The sequence below is a fragment of the Empidonax traillii genome, unplaced genomic scaffold (assembly GCF_003031625.1).
Source record: "Empidonax traillii isolate 1590-97213 ecotype Southwest subspecies unplaced genomic scaffold, ASM303162v1 scaffold1061:size393372, whole genome shotgun sequence".
In the NCBI taxonomy this organism is placed as follows: Eukaryota; Metazoa; Chordata; class Aves; order Passeriformes; family Tyrannidae; genus Empidonax; species Empidonax traillii.
The window spans coordinates 238297-251854 of NW_020956254.1; the positions used below are offsets into that span (position 1 = coordinate 238297).

The 13558-nt window shown below is 41.9% G+C and overlaps 1 protein-coding gene across 2 annotated transcripts in view; it reads right to left on the minus strand.

The window, feature by feature from the left end:
- EPHA4 (EPH receptor A4) overlaps positions 1-13558 on the minus strand; it is a 105978-nt gene that overhangs the window by 34846 nt on the left and 57574 nt on the right. The gene's annotated exons all lie outside the window — the stretch shown is intronic.

Sequence of the window (13558 nt, forward strand, 5' to 3'; positions counted from 1 at the left end):
GACTGCCTTAAACCAAAAGATTATAGAATCTACATAGCATTTAACGAGAGATCTGTATTACAACTCAAGCATGGGGTCTGTTTAGTCTGAAAACTGCTTGTTTTCTTTCTGCTAGCTTGCTAAGAAATCCTGTTGGCATGTTCTGACAAGGATAACTTAATAGTTGCCAACAGAAACATGGCAGAATACCGTGTATTTCCTGTATGTATGAATGCCAGTTTAAAACAAACAGGAAAACAAGCCTTTCAGTTGGAAGGCAATTTATAAGAATCCGTCTGAACATTACAGCCACTTAAAAAATGCAGCACCGAAACGTTTCTAAATGCTTGAACTAGAATGATTAATGCAGAAGGGTGAATATACTTAGTGCTGTGAGTTGCTCTAGAAACTCTAGAGCTATAAGTAATTTGTTGAGACGGGGAATTATTCAGCAGCTGTCTGACCTGAGCAGGTTTGGAGCCGCTGGTCACAAAGCAGGTCATGTTGCAGTTACTCCTCGCTCTAGCTGAGGTTGGAATCTGACCCAATGTAAACAACAATAAATTTTGTAGCCTAAAGAAGCCAACACTGATGCTCCACTGCATTATATTGGATTGAGAGAAGCAGAAAAAATGGGCCAGGCAGTCCAGACAAAGAGAAAACTGCCATGAGCTGGAGCGGTCACGCTCAGAGAGGCAGGGTCCCAGGACACGGATTTGGGTAGAACACTCGTGGGAAGCACGTGCTGTGGTCATTCCCTTACTTCCCAGAGGATGGCCCAGCAAGCACAGACTGCCAGAAACCACTGATGCTGTGACACAACGTGCAGCATTGTGGGGAGCCAAATTGAGGAGTTAGAGACCATAGCCCCTAGTTATTAAAGCAGATAATAACGTTGGAAACGGGGCATTCCCCAGCAGCTCAAAATAAGTAGTCTGGAGCAATACGACCCACTTAGCACCATCCCCTCAGGGCAACTCACCCACACACCCTGCTGTTCCTCCCAGCCACCAGAGCTAATTCCTCCCTGGAAATAGCCTGTCCTTTACCCTTGCATTGTTGCACAGGAGGAGGATCCACTGAGTCGCCTTTTCCAAACAAACTCCACTTCCCCTCCAGCCCCTTCCACCAGGAAATCAAAGCTACCCATAAAGACACATCTGATGCTCGCAAATGAGACCCCTGTCCCATTCTCTAAGCCCTTCCTCAAGTGAAACAACCATCCAGCTACTCCTCCTTCCATTCTGCCCACAGTCAGGGCATGCCTGCATACACGCCATGAGTCAACAGACAAGAGGGGTAGAGCTGTTTTTAAACTGTGCAGGACCAACGACGACGTAACTTACTGTATCTGCTCCCTGGTCCTTTCTTACACTCACCATCAAGTCACCTGAGCATGTGGGTACTCCCACAGTTATGGGATAAAGCTTAACCCATTATGGGGCAAATGTGTAATCTGGTGTCCAAGGCAACACATCTAATGCTGTTCTCCTTGGTTCGTGCACAGCTACTTTTTATTTACTTGAAACGTGTATGTCCAGATGATATATATACATAATGTGATAAACAACATCTTTGTCACTTGCTTTCAGCATTAAAAACATTAGATTTTGTAAAAGGAGCTGCTTAAAAGCCTTTTTGAAATCCAGACAAATAAAAGCCTCTGCCCTATTTGTCACTTAGACGCTTTGGAAGTACTGAAGTATCTTCTAAAAAAAAATAAATAAAAAGTATGACTCATTTTACTAAAGCAGCATTTGTTATCTTAATAAATAGATTTGGCCACATTGTCTCATCCTGGCTTCTAAAGTGCTTCTGTAACAGCACAGACTTAGACTTTGCCATTTGGGTTTCTCAGATCAATCACCTGCAGTCAGAAATAGCAAGAATCTTGGGGGGAGAAAAGGAAATTATAAACATTTTACTTCATTTGTGAACCACAGCTCCAACAGCAACTGCAGGCTGGGTCCCAAACGTGCCCTCCTGAGCCTGAGGCACCCAAGAGATCAAACCCCAGGACTCACTTGACAATAAAAATCACAATTCCCATCTTAACACTTGAGAGCATAAATTGTTTCAAAGTCACCAAAGTTAAGGAACTTCAGCTGTATTTACTTTAAGCTCCATCACACAGAAGAGGCTGGTGCAGAAGGTTTGCATTTACGTATTTACATTTCAGCTGAACGACCTATAAATTTTAATCATAGTTGAAATTCAGAGCATTCAGCTGGAACTCCGGTAAAGTACCTTCTGTACAAAGGTTAGATGGATTTGACATGATACCATCTCAGCCTCTGGGCTGTTGAGAAACTCTTGAGATCGAATCAAGGTTTGGATTTTCTGGGCTCACATCAGGAGCATTTTGTGAAGGACACAGGTCTGACAGCATCTGGAGATCCTCATTCTTCCAGGATGCTGCCAGACACCCTGCCACACCCCCCACCGAAGTTCCCCTTCTCTACTTGAAAAAAATACTGTGTGCCCTTGGAAAATTCCACGGAGAATCAGACTGCAGCACACTGAACTCTCACACTTGGAGCTCTCCTACCACGTCCTTTCACTGGAACTGAATTAAACTCTCTTTTTTTCACCTGCAACAGGCAGATTTCTTCAGGAAATTAAAAATCATTAATAGACCCAGCGAGAGAGAGAAAACTCTGCACACAGTGTTGCTGCAAAAGGCAGCATTACCTGATGTTTGCTGCTCATTAATTAAAAAAAAAAAAAAAAAAAAAAAAAAAAAAAAAAAAAAAAAAAAAAAAAAAAAAAAAAAAAAAAAAAAAAAAAAAAAGAGAGAGAGAAGAAAAAAAAAAGTGATGAGGTACAAACTGGGGAAGAGTCTTGAGCTTCCTGAAACACATAAACCTTAAAATTAAAATCTTACTTCATGATGTCAGTAACCAATTACATCATAGGTGGCACATAATTAAACTTATAAAAGAGTTTCATTATTTTGGTTTTATGCTGCATACTGAAAACCAGTGCATTATTCATTTTAAAATTGTGTCAATTAGAAAAGCCCCAAATGGAATCAGCAATTAAATATTAAAGGTGGCTGCCTCAGTGGAAAACACTTGGAAGGATAATTGGTAAAATTTCCTGTGCAATGCAAGTGCCATTACAAAATTCGAATCCTAAAAATAAATAAATAAATAAATATTTAAAAAATCAACCTTCTGAGGTTATGAGGACTTAGAGCTGTAGAAAGAAACCAGCCATGCTTATGTCCTGCAGGAGTACTGGGTCTGGGTAAATAAAAGCCCACGAAAAAAATAGTCCCAAATTAGCTCAGCAATCGCACAGACTGGTCTGTATTCCAAGTTTGGACCTTCATTTCTAGTCCCAGATTCAAGCACACAGGATGGCACTGAGGGCCCATACCAGCTCCTGAGGAGATGATCTCTGCAGCAAGTCTCTCCTCCCCACAGAGGCCAGGACTCCTAAGGGTACTGGCAGGGTGGAACCGAGACCTGCACAGGATGGGGACTGCAAGGAAAAAATCATTATCTTCCTTCAAAACCTGCAATTCAAAAACCATTTATGCTTCCAACGGCACACAAAGCATTTTTCAGTGTTATGCCTCTCCTCTCTGTAAGGTTCACAGTTTTGGTTTCAGTGCAGCTTTGTCATCAACGTCCAAAGATTTTATTATCTTCTCATTCGATGCAGATAAGGCTGGTACCTTCCATTTAAGGATCACTCAGACCAAAAATAAGCCAAGGAACTCCTGTGTTACAGAGCCCTTCTACCCTGTGATGTTCACAGCTTGTCAGTGTAAAAAACACAAATAAAAATGTTCTCTGATTAAAGCAAAATGTCACGTTTGAAGGCAGTGCCAGGAAGTCTCTCTTTGAGCCCAGTCCATCCTCTTCAGGTCAATTTTTTTCCCAGTACTTCCATAACTGCAGTTTTAACCCTCAGCACAGGCAGTAGTGGAAGCGAGTGGCCGAGAGGCTCTTGGAAAGGCACTGTTGAGTCTGCACATCATGTCTGAGGTCCTGTGGAAAGCCCACAAATCTCTGCAGCTCCTCCAGGACTCCCCTTGGCCAACCCTGTCCCACAGTGCCCAGGGAGCTTGAAAAACACGGGATTTAACGCTCAGCCACTTACATATTCCAGTCACTTTCTGTCTTATTTATGTGCACGCACAGTATCCTGATAAACTATAAGGGAGGCTGCAGCCACTCCATCTGCATTCCCTTTTATGCTGGAAAGATAAATTGGGGCTGATTCAGAGGACAGATTTAAAGAACGCAGTATGTTACCGAGACAAGCGCAATCTTCCCAGGGAGCCGCTGTAGTGGGTTGTCTCCAGATCATGCCTTTATTTGTTTGCTAAAATAAATGGACACCACACAAAATCCAATTCATATATGAGACACCTCTGCCAGCCCACTATACCTTCTTATTTTGCTTATCGAAAACTGTCTTGTTCTATTATGTCTTGATGGGACCACTTGATGGCACATAGAATATTAAAAATGATAAAAAGCTAATTAAAAATTTCAGTGCTTTCCTTTTAGCCTTTAGTAATCTAGGAAACTGAAAGACATTTATACCCAAAGCACATTACACTTTAGGGGTTTTCTGTCTGTAATAATCCATGGATACTTTCAATGGATTTTAATACAGACAAAACCAAAGATATTTTATGGAGCAGTAGAAGAATTTAATAAAAAATCAGAATCAGTCAATTGTCTTTTTAAGGCTAAGTGATAGAATTTGATAGCAGGGATAAAAGTCCTAATAAATTCTGCAGGAACAGTTCAGAAGGCTGAGACAAAAGTTATCATTTCCTTTTAAATTAAGAGTAGGACTTTTCCATAAGGGAGGGTTTGAAATACAACTGACCAAAGAAATAAAATACAAATGCCTGAGCTTCCTATATCTCGCTTGACTCTGTTTAAAAATATAAATGCAAACCCATGATCAACTTTTGCTATCACCAGTTTACAAACCACAGTTTTCAGAGACCCCGAATCCATTCTGGGAGCGCACTCGAGAGTTCTGGGGCTCTGGTTCTTGAATTTAGTAATGAAGGCAGATTACCTTAATCTAAGGAGACGCCATGAAATCCTTCAAGTAGATGCAGAGAGAGGCTCCGCATTTGCCTGCTTTGTTTGGGAGGGGAAGCCCACTGGAGCCCTGCCACGATAATAAAGCGCTCCCTGCACACCAGTTCACACGTGGGGCTAAATCTGAAGTGACATTTCCCAATGAAAAGAAGCACTATTCACTCGTGTGCTCAGCATTTTGATGTCCACCAAAATGTGGCAAACATGATTATAGAGATCCAGCAGGCATGCCACAGCTCTATTTAGTCCTCATGGTTTAACACAATGCTGTGCAACATATAAATAAAATATAACTGGCTGCCTTGGGATGGCATTCTGGGAGTATGATTTCATGCATATGGATGGACTTGACACACATTTTGCAAGGACAGAAATATCAGAACCAAAGGGGGCTGGCTTTGCCCACCCTTTAGGGTCAGTTCAGCATCCTGCCCTCCAAACTACGAGCCAGTGCAGAAACTTTGGGCTTCGGGGACCAGCGATGTTTATTTGTGCCACTCTGCATGGCATTTTAATTAGTAACTGTGCGGATTTAAAAACTTTCAATGGACACACAGGGGCAGTTGTGCAGCCCAGCTTTTGTGTTTCCACTCTCTCAAAAAAATCCTGTTTGAGGACACCAGCGGGGGGTTAATGGAAGCTTTGATAAAGTTCTCCGAAGCCTTTTATTGTTGCTGAACTACAGACCAGGCTCTGCTGCCTCTCTGGCTGCTTTCCAATTAATGTAGTCAGCTGCAAAAACAACCAGAGAATTTAGAAGCCCGTCTAAACACTTGGTAGCCACAAACATTCTTGGGCAAAATCTCCTTCCACGCAGAAATATTTCTGTGCCAATTGTTGAAGGGAAGCGCTCGGATCAGTTATCAAGCTCCATGAATGGGAAATGTCAGTGTGCTGCCAGAGAAAGGGAACACGCAGTTAAATAGTCCAGAGCAAATAAAAGCTGCAGGACCACATCTTCGTCTCTGTCAGTTTGGTAACTGCTCATCTGTACCAACATCACTGAGACCAGAATTTGACACCTCCTTGAAGTAAATTTATATCATTTAAATATGATCAATTCTACCCGGTCCTGAAATTAAATGCCTTTTTCCCCAGGAGGATGTGTAACTAACCTCCATTTTTCATACCCAACCACGAGATCTTTTAAAAAATGTGACCAAACTTAAATGCTGCAATTACTTCTTGGCTCTATCTGACAAGCAACTTGTCTAAGCTGTTCGTTGAACCCTGAAGCTGGTTATTTACTAAGGAGCTTTAGAAAGCACTTCTTTTTTTTTTTTCTTCCGACCAAGACTCGTATCCCCCACCTTGAATACAAATTCATGGAAATGGGTGGTGCAGACAGCTTTGCCAGAAAGCAGGCAGTTGTTATTTTAATTATTATTTCTTTGTGGAAAGCTGCAGTTACCTTAAAATAATAATTTAATCCTTCTCAACAATAGTTTTCCCGGTTTTGTTTTTAAGCATACGGGAGCACGTATGCTTGTAACTACACAGTTATTACAGACCATCAGTTAAAGCCTCTGCAAGAACACAGAGTTGTTAACTCCCACTTACATCTGCCAGCTTGGAGAAGCTCCTTACTCAGTCACACATAACTCACACACATAATTAAGCATGCAGCAGAAGAAACCTGGAGTGGTCAACACATGACATCTTTGAGGCTCAAGGCTGAAATTTGCCCATTCAAAAGTATTCCTCACTGTTCACTTCCATGCTACTCTCATATTTCTAGGATCACTTATCTTCTTTCTGTACCTCCCACTGTGCTAATATTTGAAAGATCTGTGGTTTCCCAAAATACATCATCTGGTTTGCTTCAGAAGCTCTCACTTTACTCCTTTAGGTGTAAATCTTCAGACAGCAAAAGCCAAAACACAACTCCCTCAGAAAAGCAATGCAAGGGAAGGAAAGGCAGGTTGCTGTCCTGCACTGTCCTGCTCAGCCTGGCAGGTCACCTCACTGATTACAGCAGATGAAACCCTACAACAGCTGACAAGTTGTCCCAGCCCTCCAGCTTGAAAATGTTGTACAAGGTGGAGGGATCACTGCTCAAGTCTAGCAGACAAACATGAAGCCTTAGAAACACCACTGGTTTAGATTCAAAATGAGAAAGTTGCACACAAGTAGCTGGGAATTCTGCAGGATCCTGCAACAAATCACTCGGAGTGTTACGCTCACGGATCACCCCTTTTTCAAGTCCCTGCTTACTGGTTTTGAATTCACGCTTGGCAGAGCTCCATTTGAGGAATAAGGAGGCTGCTGATCCATCATCCTTAGTACAAACACCTTAAGGCAAAAGAAGAACACCCCTTTGCAACTCTCCTTTTCCATTACCCTGACATTCTGCAGAAAAAAGAATGCAGCAGCTCGTAGCATCACACACACTTCCCATGCTCTGGACAGCTGGCATGCATCCAGATGTTTGCCAAGAGATTATTTTAAATCAGGCCTGTGGGGACTGGGTGGCCAGGGTGCTGTGACTATTTACACACACCCAGCTACGTGCATGAGTTCCCTCACGGCTCTGTGTGCCTGTAAAAGGACTACTGGAACAGGCTATTTGTATCCTTCGGCTGCAGGGAACAAGTAACTGGAAAGGGTGGGACTCTGCTGGTAGCGAGTGCTTTGAAAAAATAAAAATAAAAACCTGAACTGACTCCTGGCTGCCTGGGAAGGCTCCAGCCAGGTCCAGCTGTGCCCAGCATGTGGAGTGCCGCTCGCTCCTCTGCTTGGGCAGAGACGTGAACTCACAAACCAGCTCAGCTCCCAGGCTGGGCCATCCAGCTTGCTGCAAACCTCCACGCTGTTCAAAGGGGCCAAACACTAACAGCCTGTCCCAGCACTTCAATCCTTCCCCCCACAAAGCCCTAAACCTCACGAGCGCTACCCTGTCCCTACATCACCCAAGGGAGCCAGGAGGGAACTGGACTGGAAAGCCCACCAGCCGTGGAAGGGGAGCTGACTTGCACAAGCCTCCCAGCAGCCTCACCAGGCACTAGGGAAGGGTGATGTCAGAACAGAAAATGACTTATTTTGCCAGCTTATGGTATTTTATAAGGTCTGTGAAACTGTGACACAAGTGTATGATGAATTCCGTCTTCACATTCACTGAGCTCCTTCCCTGGCTATTTGGAGATGAAGTCTTCACGGGGGTTATACAGCCCTTTAAAATTATGTTTCAACACAACAATAAACATCTCTTCACCAGGACTGCATTAAAAAAAGGGCACATTTTTTGCAAGAGCTGAGCATAAAACTAGCAATATGAATGACTATGAACCTTGATGTTTTTAAAATCAAAATTAACTTCTTTCACCACCTCCCTATCGGTAAAAATTCTTATTATGCACACAAATATCACCACACAAAAATCAAAAACTGTTATGTTCACTCTCAGCAAACAGAAATGATTTGCTATTATTTATAGTGAAACCAGGACTATACTCAAGGAACATGAGGGAGTTTACAGAATCAGATGGATTGTTCAATCTTCATAGTAACTGTTAATTTTATTTTACAGTATAGTTTAAGTGTGTTCATGCAGTTACCTAAAGAAAGCTCTGTGACTGAAATCTACTTAACAATGTCTTTTGATGTTTCACTACAGAGCAATTCTCTATAGACAAGACATAAATATCCAGGGAAAAAGTACATTAAAATACCGAAATCTTTAGGTTTTCTGGTCTTGGCATGGTGTTGCTTTTTGATCTGCCTGAGCAACTATTATTTTGTCGATACGAGGAGCGCACACTGACCAAGGGCAATGTATGTCCATGAATTTTTACTGACTGCAAATGTAGCTCAGCACAGGCTAAAACACAGTGGCAGAATATAAGACCTTATATGCATTTTCTGTGCTGTTCTGTACAACACGTGAGGAATGCTAATCAGCATTTGAAAGGAAACGTGGGCTTTCAAAGAAGACCCACCGAAATGCAAAGTGGGAATATATATTCCCCTAGCAAGAAGTCCAGTAGAACTTATGAGTCATCTAGAAGCAAATAACTCCCACTTCTCTCCCCCCCCCACTATTTCCACCTTAAAACACAATCATCCTCAAAGGATCAGGATTTTTCAAGGTTTTCTTTTTTTTTTCCTTTTAGTAATAATAGTAATAATTAAGAACATAAACAACAAACAAACCCAAAGGCTAAATAAAACTGAGTAACAGTTGACATTCCCCATCCCTGCAGTGAATGTCAGTATTTTGGGTTCACTACAACTGCAGCCTGTCCCAGGAGAATCCTCAATTCACACAGATCTCCTTGGTGTTGGTTAAGTCCTAGTGGCACCGTGACCCATTTTAGTTCCTGCCTGGAAATGGATCCTGAACCACCGCAGGGCTCTGAGTGACGGAGAGGGACCAGGGGAGCACACAGAGGAGGGGGAAGGACTGCAGCACCGCCAGCCACACCGCTCTGCCTCCGAGATGAAGCGGCTCTGAGACAGGTGAACAGACAGCTAGACAGGCAAGGTGTGGGGGAGCGCAGAGACAAAGGGGCTGGGGAGAGGAGCGAGAACAGAAAGAGGGAAAAACGGGACAGAGAGCCCGAGATATTCATAAGAAAGATCAGTTCTTGATCCTGAGCACAGGCAGCTTGAAAACATCCAGTATGATGCAACGGGAGAAAGAGTAAGTTTATTTATTTATATTGTATTTTCATCCTAATTGGCATATCCTGCATCCATCTAGCTGTGTCAGTCCACTTAAGGAAACACCGAGCCCACGGTAACCTAACAAGGTAACAAATCACCAGGCAGTCTCTTTATTCAGAAATATCAGCTGCTTTAACTCCAACAAGCAAAGGAGCAAGAAGGACACCCGTCCTTCATAAAATGCAAACAAAACGAAGGGAGCGAAGCAAGCGGCATAATGAGTTTGGATTTTAAATCTCATTTAAGCTTGTGTAGGCTCTGCCCCGCCCCGTGCTGCTGCCCTGCCTTTTGAATACCTTCAGCATCCGTGCAAAGACCTTGTCCAGGCCACGCTGCCCCCTCAGACACGCACACAGAGAGACTGAGCAGAGAACTCAGCTCTCAGGCTGGAGACCTAAACAGTTCAGCTGTAATCTTTAATAACAATATAAACTGTTCAGCGCCTCCTCAAAAAAAAAAAAAAAAAAAAAAAAACCCAAACCACAAAAGCTTTCTGCATGCTGTGAACAAGATCTCTTTATTGAGAGCTTTACTTTTAATTTTGAACAGCTTCACGGCATTATCCTGAGCAGAGAAGGGAAAAAAAAAAAAGAAAAAAAGAGCCTGGAGATTTTTGAGCTATTCTGTCAACTGCATGGTAAGAGTTCCTTATTGAAATTAGCTTCTCCTAGCAGCATCACAGGAGAATTGCTGGTCTGCCTCTCCTCCACAAGTCATTTCACATTTTTTTTAAGACAGAAAAAGAGCTTATTTCATTTCATCAAAAACTGAAAGCCACAAAAGCCGCCACTACTGATGGAGACCCACAATATCAGCACTTCCAGTACTCAGTGAGCTAAGGGTGCTGGCTCCAAGTTTCAGCAGCTCAGTGTTCCATCCTTGCTTTTTTAATTTGTTTCTAATATTTTTTAATTTGTTTCTAATCTTATATGGGAAAAGAATAACGGTTCCCATCTCAAAAAAATTTTTAAAAATTATTATACTAAACATGCAGAACAGTGAGTTGAATTCACGATTCAAAATCCTTAAAATGACACAACACTGAAGTATTTCACTCGGAGATAGAAATTTGTACTTGGTTCAAAGCCTGAAATTTAGCCTTTTTTCAGGAAAAAAAAAAAAAAGAAAGTCATAAAAAACAGGACCTTTTCAAAGGGAGCAGAAAAAATACTTTTTCAAATGCGTTTTGATCCTACTTTGAATGGCAAATCTTATTTTCATTTAAACATTTTTCTACAGTATTGGAAACTGAAGAATTTCTAAACAAAGAGGGGAAAAAGTAAACTGCCGCATTTCATTCTATCTAGGAGTAAAGTGGCAAAAGGAAACAAAGAAACACCTGTGCCTTTCGACCGCACCTTTCATGTCACTGCAATACATTTCGTCAATTTTGTGCTGAATATACCAGTAACTGATTTCTCATTGTTCTCTGCCTGTCTCCAAATGCACACCTTCTACAGGGGCTGACACCAACACATGCAAACATATAGATACCCAGATTCCTGATTCTGACATCAAAAACTGCTTCTAAAATTCCTGCATATTTTCTTCACATTATATGGTTGCATATTTGGAAGCTCAGTTTGTTAAGAGGAAGGATTACCTGATCTCCTGGATTCCTGATGAATTTAACTCAAAGATGCACCTCTTGCAAGAAATTCTAGCAATTTCCCCAGAATACAACCCCAAAACACTGCTCATATGTAAAGAACTCCAAAAAACACATTCACAACATTTTTTTTCTATCAAATATTGGAAAGTAAAAGCAGAGAGAGCAAAACCAAAGCAATTTACAAATTTTCAGTGCTGGTGGTTTCATTTTTATTAGCAAAACAGGGAAGAAGTGTTTTGAATGGAGGAGCTTGGCTCTCATCTGAGTTTAGAAATTGCCTCAAAGAAACCAAGGCATTACATTAGTGTAAGAAAGGTGCAAGATCAAAACCAAGCCTGTGGCAGTGCTCTATCATGACGTGATTTCTTCATAATGAAATATAGCGAAAGAAAATTAGTGGCACAAGGATTTTAATGCACCCCAGACACACATTTACAATGATTAAACAGATCAGTACTCGTAAAACCCAAGGGTCTAACTTTACAAACCTTTAGTCAAGCAGGCAGCTTCACCAAAATCAATGGGATTATTTGCATATGTAAGGATTATTTATCTCAGCTGAGATCTGTCGGTTCAGGCCACACGTTTCTGTTTCTATTTAGATCTTCTATGCAGAAGAAACCACAAAGTTGCATGAAGAACGGGAGAACACTGGCACCTTGGCGTTAATTTTCATTTATACCACTACAATTTTCCCTGGCCCTCTGACGCATTTGATAGACTGGGCATGTTTCTAAATTGTAAATGCTGGCAAAAATACAAATTTCCTGATGTGAAGAATGTTACTCATGGATAATAAACAAAATCAATTCTTATTTGCATATTCAATCAGATTTTGGTTTGCATACAAAAGCATAGGATGGTAGAATTTTCACACGGTAGATAGATCCTGCTCACTTATTCATGCATATATGCATCCACTAATCCTTACACATGCCAAAATCAGTCAGAAATACTCTCTTTGCTAGGCATTCATAGCACAAAAACACTGTCCCTGCTGCTGTTCTCAACCTCCTCTTTTCGTACAGCGTATGACAGCACTCTCCCACGGCTTTCTCCCAAGACTCCCTAATAGCCCCTGTTCTCTATTAGTCTCCTTTTCACTGGGCAAAGTGATAGTTTGAATTTTTGAATCATAATTTAAAAGGGATGCTGTCAACTGTACGTGAAGAACAAAAAACGCTGGACCAGGTTTTCAAAGGAGCTTCAGCTTGGACTTGACAATTTCGCTTGTAACTGTCACTGCAAAACTGAACGTGTCTCTCACTGGTAATATTGACACATTCCAGACTATAGCTAAAATCTGCAGATTTAGACCATGCACACCTATTTTTCACACACATCTACTAGGGAACAGAATTAAAAATATTTATGTAGTCCAGTACCATCAAAATATGCAATACTAATACTGTCCCATACACCAGAAGTCTAACAATAAATTACAACCCTGTAAGCTACGCTCTAAGGTGCTGAATGCCAGCAACATCTGTGGGACCTGAAGGCAATCAGTGCTGTGAGCCATCAGATAACAGGTTTGACGGTCTTATAGCCAGTCTGACAGTCTGGATCTCTAATTTGCATACAGAAGACTGTCATATTCGAACATATATAATTTTGTGCATTACATTAAAAATTCAACTGGAACCCTGTGTGAGAAACTCCAGCTTGCTGCAAACCAAGAAATGTTTTCATGCAATTAAAGAAAGAGATCAAACAAATTAGCATCAAAACTAAATGGCAATCTGCTGCAGCAGCCTTTGCCCTTAGTAGGTCAAGCAAAAGGGACCAAAAAATCAGAACTGCCTAGGGTATCTGAAGTAATCTGCTATACACAGAAATAGTATTTCACTCTCCCAGATGAACGAAGCGCAAAAATCAGACAGCATGAAGATGAAAGCTCATATAGGATTTCTACAGCAATGCCAGCTCTGATCAATTGAAACCTTGTCAGCAGCAGGTTAAGGAGGTATTTACTTAACAACGGGACAGAATCTAATTGACTTTGCAGGAGAGGAGAGTGAGCAGGCAGGCAAGCGAGCCCCACTCTTTCCATCTTACACAGCCCTTTTTGAAAGGGGACAGGAACACAACCCTGTGCTCCCAGAGCACGTATTTTGCCCTCTGTGAACGCCAAGGACACGTTCGTGTTCGTTCGTGCCCCTGTGCTGGGTCTCCCTTACAAAGGGGCCAAGTTGTGGAGGGCCAGGAGAGGGGACAGGGCAGGGCAGCC